This window comes from Sorex araneus, chromosome X, assembly GCF_027595985.1.
Source record: "Sorex araneus isolate mSorAra2 chromosome X, mSorAra2.pri, whole genome shotgun sequence".
Classification (NCBI taxonomy): domain Eukaryota; kingdom Metazoa; phylum Chordata; class Mammalia; order Eulipotyphla; family Soricidae; genus Sorex; species Sorex araneus.
This window is the reverse complement of record NC_073313.1, coordinates 73,618,440-73,628,700: the sequence shown is the minus strand read 5'-3', so window position 1 is coordinate 73,628,700 and position 10,261 is coordinate 73,618,440. Positions and strand designations below refer to the sequence as shown.

At 41.5% G+C, this 10,261-nt stretch overlaps 1 pseudogene; it reads right to left on the bottom strand.

Moving 5' to 3' along the window:
• Nucleotides 1-6,115: 6,115 nt before the first annotated feature.
• On the bottom strand, nt 6,116-6,226 carry LOC129400218 (small nucleolar RNA U13; annotated as a pseudogene).
• Between the last annotated feature and the right edge of the window lie 4,035 nt (nt 6,227-10,261).

Below are 10,261 nucleotides of genomic sequence, written 5' to 3'. Positions count from 1 at the left end.
ATCCAGATAAGATGTTTGAAGACCTTTATTAGTATTTACTTACCCTAGCTAATCTTCCTGTTCTCTCTCCCCCACCAAAAAAAAAAAAAAGAAAAAAGAGAAGGAAAGAAAAGAAAAAGGTGGAAAGGACAATTATTAGGAAAACTTTTTAAAGGCATCGTTTTATAGTTTTATTCAGATTCATCCAGAGAGCAGTCTCCATGGTTGGCTTTGGGGAGATTTTTATTGAAAAATGAGCTTCCATTTTGTGATTTGAAAATATTACTCTTTACACAAAAGCAACAGTTTTCTCCCAGAGCACACAGGTAGGTGAAGGAGGAGGAATGCATAGTTTACAATACTTTTCTTCCTGGATGATGTTTGTATTTCCCAGTTATTCTCTGCCTTGGTGATCTGCTGCAAAGGTAGCGCTCATCTGATTTGTAATAACGAGCAGGAGAACATTAGAGGCTCGTAACTATTTTAACTCTTCCCTGACCAATTCCTTACTAGAAACACTGACAAACGCATAGCATGGACATGTGGTTGAACTGCTCTCATTTATTTCAATGTTGCATGTAAATACGGACCCCACTGAACCCCCCTCTCCCATAAACACACACACCACTCAGGAAAGCAAGTCCTGCGGTGCTTGCACAGTTAGAATTTTTCACGTGGAAAGCCAAATAAAAGAGGACTGGAATTTTGTGTTTTTTTTTAAGTTTTTATTAAAACACTGTGATTTAAAAAGTTGTTCATCATACAGTTGTTTCGAGCATTTAGTTACCCACACCACCAGTGTGACCTTCTTCCTGCCAATGTCCCCAGTTTCCCTCTCAGCCCCAGCCTGCCCCCTGAGGCATATAATACATTCACTTTATATTGATTGCTCCAACAAAACTTAAAGAAATGGCAAATAGAATGATCAGAAGTTAAATCAGTAGAGGTAATTTGTGATTGCTATATGGTTTTAACCTATGTAAATAAGAAAATTGTTCATCAATTTTTTTTTCAAAATTAGGTCTGGAGCAATAGGTAGGGCATTTGCCTTGCATGTGGCGGGCCAGGGTTCGATTCCTCTGCCCCTCTCGGAGATCCGGGCAAGCTCCCTAGAGTATTTCACCTGACGTTACTGGTGCCCGCTCGTGCAAATCGATGAGCAACAGGATGACAGTAATACAGTGAAATATAGAAATTAGAATATAATTAGATTAACACAATATGATACAATGCCTGTTTTCATAAGCAAGTTTTCAACTATGGAATCGAAAATATATTGCTTTACATTTTATTGTGTACTTGGATTGTATTACAGTAATTGTCATGTCAACCTGTCATTAATAAAATTTTTTAAAAATTCTGTGCTAATATATTTTGGAATTCACGTGAAATAGATAAGGCCTACAGATGTAAAATTTGTTTTTCCCTACATTTTATTTAAACACTGTGGTCTACAAAATTGTTCCTGATGATTTGTTACAGGCATTCAATATTCCAACACCAATCCCACCACCACTATCATCTTCTCTCTGCCGTTGCCTCCAATTTTCCCAAGGACTGAGATTTTTATGGGTGATATTTGTTTCAGTTCTTGGCCAGTTAGTGGCCTCTTGTATGTGAAGCCGAGTGAATCTTTTGCTGGAGACATTCTCAGTTGAACCAAACACTAGGATTTTCTTTCTTGCCCCCTCTCCCAGTCACCTGGAACCGAACATTTCCCTTTGTTGTATCTTATCTTGGAACAAGGAAATGCCACCAGCTGCAGGTAAATATGACCTCTGTGAACTGGCAGAGACCTTCTTCAATGGGATGTCTTGAAGCTCTGGTTTCCGACATGTGATTTATTTCAAAGTAGTAGCAGTGAGTCTGAGTTTACACACGGCCCTGGATCTCTTGGTCCTTGCTGGTGATTTGTTTATGAAGTTATACCCACTGCTAGCAAAAGCTACGTGTCTTGCTTGCCCTTATAGAAATTTCATTAAAAAATTTAAAAACAGGGAGTCCCTCCCCTAGCCCCTAGAATGGGAATTAGTTGTGTTTGTGATGGAAAATAGCGGTATGGATGGCTAAATTTATATTACCCCTGTGAAATCCATATTTTTAGAAAGTTCTGAAGAAAGATGATCAGTTGCACAAAAGTAGGACTGCCAGATAACACACAGGCTCTTCAGTGAAAATTGAATTTAAAATCATGAATTTCAGTCCCGCCCACGTAATATTTGAGACACACACATCAAACATTTGCTTTTTATCTGTAAGACAGATTTCACCATCCAAGTAGTATTTTGATTTGTGCAGGCTGGCAAAGCCTAGGACATAACACCTCTTTCTCCATGATATGAATCCATTTGATCAGATAGCAGTCATTCTTAACGCACATCGCAATTGAAAGCAGCCTGTTAATAATGAGCAACCGACTGGAAAGGAGTAGGTTGCAGCAGAATCTCTATTAGTTCGTCTATTTCGCAAATAATGTCAGGATTGTGCATAACGAAGTGCGGGCTTTTATTCATTCTCCGGGTCTGATGATTCCATATTGTAATTAAGCATACAGTAGCAGAGGGGATGTGAGCCGAGTGTGTTCTTCAGCTGTGATCGCGAATCAGGCAGCAATTAGGAAGAATTACCAGGGCTTACTAGGCTTAATGTTTGTTCTTTGGCTGCTCCTAGGCAAGACAGTAGCTCTGTACAGGGGCTTCATTCCGAGTCTGCTGTATAGTTTCAGCCAGGAGCCAAAACATGCTTCATTTTCTTGAACTGCTTTGAGGGTAAAGATGAATTCTTTTCTAAATGGAGGTGCTGTGATACTGTGCTTTAGTGTCCTGTTAATATTAATATTTCCATGACACCATTTTGCTTTGTCCCACCTACCAGCAGACAGCTAGAATCCCCTCACACTGTTCCTATTGCCCTCTTACCTCCCACCCCAAGCAAACTCACTTCTATAGGTCTAGTATCACTGGCCATTGAAAAATTCCCTTACTCTGTGCTGTACAGATTTGTAAGATTATTGCACAAGGGGCATGATTCATAATGAAAACAGCAGCAGGAGGGGGAGGATCAGGAGCAGCAGGAGTAATAATAGTTTTGTTGCTGTTAGTTGAAAGTTGACGACTATGGACCAGGCAGAGATGTCTGACATCCGGTTGGATTCTGGCTGTTACAGCATCCACTAATTGTTCTAGAAGATGGCTCTACTATCTCATGTGTGTTTGTGGTGTGTGTGTGTGTGTGTACTTGTATCACTTGTATCACTTGTCATCCTGTTGATCTTCCATTTACTTGAGCGGGCACCAGTATATGTATATATGTGTGTGTGACACGGGTGAGAGAGCCCAGATAACTCAAGAGGTCTACATTCATGTATTTTTCATTTATTGTTTTTGTTGTTACAATTATTATCACCATCAATAATGTAAGTGCTCACTATGTGGCAGGCTCTGCACTTAAAAACATTTGATTTATGTGTCACTGTCACTGTCATCCCGTTGCTCATCGATTTGCTCAAGCGGACACGAGTAACGTCTCCATTGTGAGACTTTTTGTTACTGTTTTTGGCATATAAATATGCCACGGGTAGCTTGCCAGGCTCTGCCATGCGGGCGGGATGCTCTCGGTATCTTGCCGGGCTCTCCAAGAAAACGGGGGAATCGAACCCGGGTCGGCCATGTGCAAGGCAAATGCCTTACCCACTGTGCTATTACTCTGGCCCTTGCTTTATGTAAAATTATAAAATCATTTTTGATTGGGTTTCAGGCATACAGTGTTTCAACACTGATACCTCCACCAATGTACCCGTCCCTCTACCTCATTTGACTTTTTCCCAACAGTCTGCTTTTTCTGTGCTATTTTTAATAGAAAATTATGATTTTACAATTGGCATATGATATGGCATAATTTTAGGGGTACAGCTTCACACCTCTCTATGCATTTACATTTCACCATCCACCCAAATTTCCAGGGCCATCCCCCAATCAGATTCACCCCCTCACCCATTCCTTCTGTATACCTTCTTGTGACCATCTTAGTTTTCAGAGTCTGAGAGAGCTATTTCTGTGCCTGTGGGCACTGTGCTTTTAAAACTTTTTTCTCATGGACTCCTTATCACTTGAATCACTTGTATCATTTGTCATTCCGTTGATAGTCGATTTGCTCAAGCAGGCGCCAGTAACATCTCCACTCATTCCTGTCATGTACTAGTGTAGCCCAGTGGTATCTGCTTGCTCCAGGAACACGAAGAGCCTCAAACCGTTCATTCAGAGTTTTGACAAAGAAGTCTGGCCATCTCGTAGGTGGGCGGCCACGCAGTCTTTTGACATCCTGTGGAATTCATTCGGTAACAGCTCTAGTCCAGTGATCGTCTCTGAATCGCATTAAATGATTTTTGACACCTTGGCAAACAAGACAGCGGCTCTGATTCTTGATCATCGACGGAGGTCGGAACTCCAGATTCCTTCTCTTTGGACTCCATATCATTTAGCATTATTATTTGTCTCCTTTTCAAGATCTTTAGCTCTGAAGAGTCAAAGAACTGGCTCAGAATTACTTGGCAGATCTCATTCTAGAATTCTAACCTAAGTAAATTTCTAGGTGTTCTGCTGAATTCCTTCTTAAATGCCTAAACTCCGACACAAGAATTATCTTAATTTTAATTATGGGCCCTGTTTTTGTAGGTGACAGAAATATCTAGTATCAGTTGGTGATGTAAAGGTCTGCCTTGGATATTCTGAGCTCCTTCATAATCCAGTATCCACCTGTAGACTTTGTGTTTTAAGAACCAAACAACTCTTATAAGGGAATTCATCTTGCAGTTTTATTTTTTTCCCATTATTTTCTACTTCATTCCAGAAAGGATGTAAGGCAGCATGCTAATGTTTGTGCTCATTTTCTGCTACGATTCCACTTTCGACTTTGCAGGAGATGTGTGGGTTGTTCAGCAATCATGTTTAAAGCCTCTCTATTAGTACTCAAGCCCTTTGTTCGGTAAACTCACCTGGCCTGGGAGAGAGACAGGTAGAACAGAATTACCACAATCCTTCCAGAAATAATCCAGTGATTAAGTCTGTTCTAATACAACCTGAAACAAAAAGGAAAACGGCTTTTCTGATTTTATTTCCACCCATCCCTGCTCCAGTTTGTAAGTAATCCGGAGTTTGATCATTTGCTTGGCAGGGGAGGTATCTCTTCTGTTTGCTGTTTGACTGGCGAGCTCAGCGTTGGTCCCTCTGGGCTTCCCTCCCTTCAAGCCTGAACTGGCAGCACTTTCTCAGCTGTCCCTTTTGTCACCTGATCTAGAATGAAAAGGAACTGTGAGCTTTTGGTGCCTGCGCCTTGCAATCCTGCATCTGATGGACTGCCTTTACGTAGGAAGATGAGCCTCGTGATGGCTAATTTCCCTTCATCAGATGGCCTTGTCCCTTATATTGCATTCAAGGAATGCTGGCTCCTGGCTTTCCTCTTCAGTCTGGTGACATTCCATGGAGTTAGATGGACTCTAATTTTCTGGATGAGGAAATTGACTGAGGCGCAGCAAAGGGACTTGCTATAGGAAACATCCCAAGCTCATTAGTGACTGAGGCAGAACTCGAACCCGGCTCTTCCGACTCCTAACCTAAGTGCCTCACTTTTATTGTGCACAGCATTGATTCCATCTGGGTCCTCACTGTCTGCTCTTTGGCCTAGGAACAGGTTCTGCAGAGCATGATGGCTACCTAGTAACTATATTGCAAACCATAACACCCAAAAGGAGAGAGAGAGAGTAAAAGAGAATGTGCCTGCCACAGAGGCAGGGGGCGGAGGAGGGGGGTGGTTGGAGGGATCCTGGGATCATTGGTGGTGGAGAATGGGCACTGGTGGAGGGATGAGTACTTGAACATCGTATGACTGAAACGTAATCACGAAAGTTTATAAGTTGGAAAAAAATTAAATTAAAAAAATAGGATCTGATGGCAGTTACCTAGAGTGGATGCAAGCTCAGTGAGAGTCATGAAATAATGATGTAATCTTTCTACTCCCTCATATCTAAATGGAAATTTGCTGTACACACAAATTTGAAACACATTAGAATAGCAGTCTCCCCATCAAAACAAAGAGATGAATGGCTTGCTATTATTTCTAGTCTTTTATTTTTACTTTATGTCAGATGGGTAATGTGCCAAGTGCCAAGTACATAACAAGATTTAAGGGAGGCACAAGTCACACAAGTGTGTGAACACACAATTATCATGCTTATGAACTAAAAAGGGATCCTATTTACAAGAGTGCTTTGTGGCATTATTTGAAGGAAAACGCTAGAAAACTATGCATGGACAGACAGTTATAACCAGGTAGTAGCATTGCAGGAGATGGATTTTAAGTGGGCAACTACAATATCTTAATCACCTCTGTTGACTCAAAAAGAGGAAGGTATCTTTTTCTTTTTTTTAACGAATGAGAGTTTAATCTTCCATAGGTAGGAACCTTTCCTTGTGTGAATAAAATTTAGTTTCCATACATATGACATTTGAATGTCAATATTTTAACTAGGATTTAATAAAAATAAAAGAAGCTATTTGGGATAAAATCTCTCTTTAAATGTTAAACTACTTATGTAGAAACATATTAAAAAGAATAATGTATTATTATCAATCTGTGGAATGGCAATAATGCTTCAGAAATATCCATGGCTTAATTTGCCATGGAAAAGTTTATAAAATCTAACAGGCTGATGAAAACAAAAATTATAAAAGATAGTGAATGAATAGTTCTTAGCAGATATGGTAAAATCTATTTATAGATACTGTGAAATCTATTTATAGATATCGATGTGTTTGGGGAACTATATATTGTGCTAAGAATTTTATAAATAAGGTATATTTATATCATGATATTTTGTGACTACAATTAATTTAAATGCTGGTACTATTGTAAAAAAGAATTTTTGCTATGAATAAGTATTATAATTATAAATATAATTACATCAGTGAAAATTTAATATTACTTAAGAAACTCCTACATATGACCCTTTTCATTATTAAAAATGATAGTGTCATCAACTCTACAAACTCAGAAGATGAAATGAATTTATAGGACTTTAAGTGTGATTGCATTCTTTATATATGTATTCTGAGTGATAACATTTGGTCCCAGTTTTAGCTGTATTCTTCTTTGAATAAACCTGAAAATATGAGTGAGCTATTTGAAAATAGTGAGAAAAAAATCCCAGTGAGCACAGTTATTTCGTAATGCATAAACCAAGCTGATTTTGCAAGGCGTTTTGTACACCCTGCCTTGGTCAGGCAAGCAAGGATCAATAATTAACATTTCCCAGATGCTTTAAAATTATTCATTGATCACAATAGTACATCTGTAAAGACATTTCCATATGAGAAGCATAAGGCTCTGATCTGTTTAGATCAGACCACCTGGTCCCCAATTGGCAGCCCCCAATTTACAAATGAATCATGTTGTGCTCCAGACATTAGTGTGTAAGTCAGTTGGAACCCTGGAACATGTTTCCCCATAGAAACAGTATTATTTATGATGATGGTTCATTTCTTAGGCTCACTGACAAATACTATTGCCCTTCAATTATCCCGTAGATTGGCTTACAAGTCTATTTAAATCATGGTGTAATTGGCTCATAATAGTGTTTCCATGGGCTGAGGAAGCGAGAGAGAGGAATGAGAGCCGGATGCCTCGGAAAACACAGGTGAGGCGTTGCCCTGGGTGCTTTGATTTAAATGGCAGGACTTCCCTCTCATAGCGACACCTCACAGTTTGCTGTATCGCCACCATTCCTTATTTGTGAAGGGCTAAGTGAGAATAATTTGGTCTGGGGCTGTCTGTGCAGCAGCGGTCTTAGGGAAACTGCAACAGGCAGTCAGCCTGGAAAATTCTTTTCGGAGGAACCTGCAACTCATTTGCTCCATATTATTGTACCAGTTGCTTTCAGGGAAGTGGAGTCGGACCACTGGGGGAATTTCCTCTTGGTCAGCTAGGGGTTCAGGAGATGTCGGCCCATCCAGCCTGCCCCCACTTCCCCAGCTCTACTTGGCGCAGGCTAGCAAACCATAGGCGAGGGATAATGAAATGTGGTGCTGAAGGTTCTTAACACTAAAAACCATGTGTATTTGTAGATAAGTTTGGCAGTAGTTGTGACCATGGTGGGGTGGGGGGAAAGGAGCATGGAAATATAAAAAAAATGAAAGCAAAACAAGAAAGTCATTCCAGTACCCACAGATAACCACATTTAATAATTTGGTGTTTTTCTTCTTTCTATGTTGGTGAGTGTGCACATGTTTGTAAACATTACAGTGGGCTCATTCTACTCTTGCTTGATGATTCCAGAGGTCCTAATAGCAGCGTTTTGCACATATTTTCCATATTGTTAAGTGTAGATCTACTTACTTTAAAAGATAAGAGACTGTAAGACAACTGTAGATTCACATCAGCACTTGAGAGGGTTTGTTTGAGCCACATCCAGTGGTGTTCAGGACTTACTCCTGGCGCTGTGCTCAGGGGTCAGTCCTGGCACTATATGCTGGAATCACATCTGGTGGGCCTCAGGGGACAATGCCCAATGCAAGCCAAGTGCCTTAATCTCTGGACTAGCTCACCAGCCTTACACATCAGCAGTTTTTGTGTTTTTGTTTGAACACCACTTAGGTTGTTTTTTTTCTCTTTTTTTTTGGGGGGGGGGTTGTTATTTTGTGGCCAGACCGATTTGTGCTCAGGGACACTTAACTATCTCTGTTCTTGGAAGTCACTTCCACCATATGTGTGGGTTTGAATCTCCAGTATGCAAAGTTTATTGTGTCCCACTGAACTATCTCTCTGGCCCCACACCAGTGTTTCCTTCCTTCCTTCCTTCCTTCCTTCCTTCCTTCCTTCCTTCCTTCCTTCCTTCCTTCCTTCCTTCCTTCCTTCCTTCCTTCCTTCCTTCCTTCCTTCCTTCCTTCCTTCCTTCCTTCCTTCCTTCCTTCCTTCCTTCCTTCCTTCCTTCCTTCCTTCCTTCCTTCCTTCCTTCCTTCCTTCCTTCCCTCCCTCCTCTGTCTTCATTCCCTCCTTCTGTCCTTCCTCCCTCCCTTCCTCCCTTTCACCCTTCTTTCCATCCTCCCTCCCTTCATCTCTTCCTCTCTTTTGGGGCCACACCTGACAGTACTCATGGTTTACTCCTGGCTCTGCCCTCAGGGATCACTCCGACTGGAGTCAGGGGATAGGAAGCTGGGGATCAAACCTGAGTCAGCTTTCTATTCTGAGTCCAGCACCACCACATCTGCATTTTAAACAATCTGTTGGTAACTCATTGTATGGATAAACTCATTGACGAGCAGTCCCGTTTGGAAGGGCCCCACTAATTTCCTCCATGCTGTTCAGACTGTTCTGTCTGCTTGACGCTGGCCCTAAAGAGCTCTTCACAATGTCTCTTCCCAGCGTCACGTTCAGCGAGGCTTCACTGGTTGGATAGCTTTTTGCTTTGTTATGTTTGGGGGCCCACACCCGACAGTGCTGAGGGTTTACTCCTGGCTCTGCGTTCAAGGATCATGCCTGGAAAAGCTCAGTGAACCACATGGGGTGCCAGCGATCAACCCTGGGGAGACCACATGCAAGGGAAAGGAGTTTGCAATCAATCACAGAGGGAAGGAGGCAAATGCTTGAAATAGGGCCTCTCTCTCTTTCTCTCTCTCCATCTTCCTCTCTCCCTCTCACTCACTCGCTCTCACTCTCTGTTGCTCTTTCTGTCCTCCCTAGCACATTATACAGAAGCTCTCAGCTCACGCCCTAGCTTCAATTTGACTAACCCAGCTGGTCTAATGAGGGGGCTGGGTGGGAGAAAAGGAACTGACAGCAGCTAATGACAGTTACAACCAGTCCTCAAACACTGACAACATTGGACCATTTGTGGCTAATGCGCCTATTACAAAGAACAGGCATTGTATCTTAACAATGATGTGTAAATAAATAATCATAAGGTTTTGGAAGCCAAGGGTTTGGGCAAATAAATTAAAGCTGTGTTATCTGCTAACCTAATAACAACTGTACATTGAATAGACAATGGATGGGCATCCAAGCCGGCAAGGGGAGGAGTTTCAAAGGCCACAACTGGCATTTTTTTTCAGGGAATTTGGTTGTGGCTGTCAGGGAAAGAATGCTTTCCAGTAAATGGTTCCTGGGACCAAGGACCCTTTGGTCTATGGCTGTAATACCAAGTCTAGGAGTGGCACTTCTGGATTCTTCCCTGGTCAAGGTAGGATGTTTGGGGGTCCTACTTAAGGGACAGAGTGTAGAAGAGGGCTAAAGA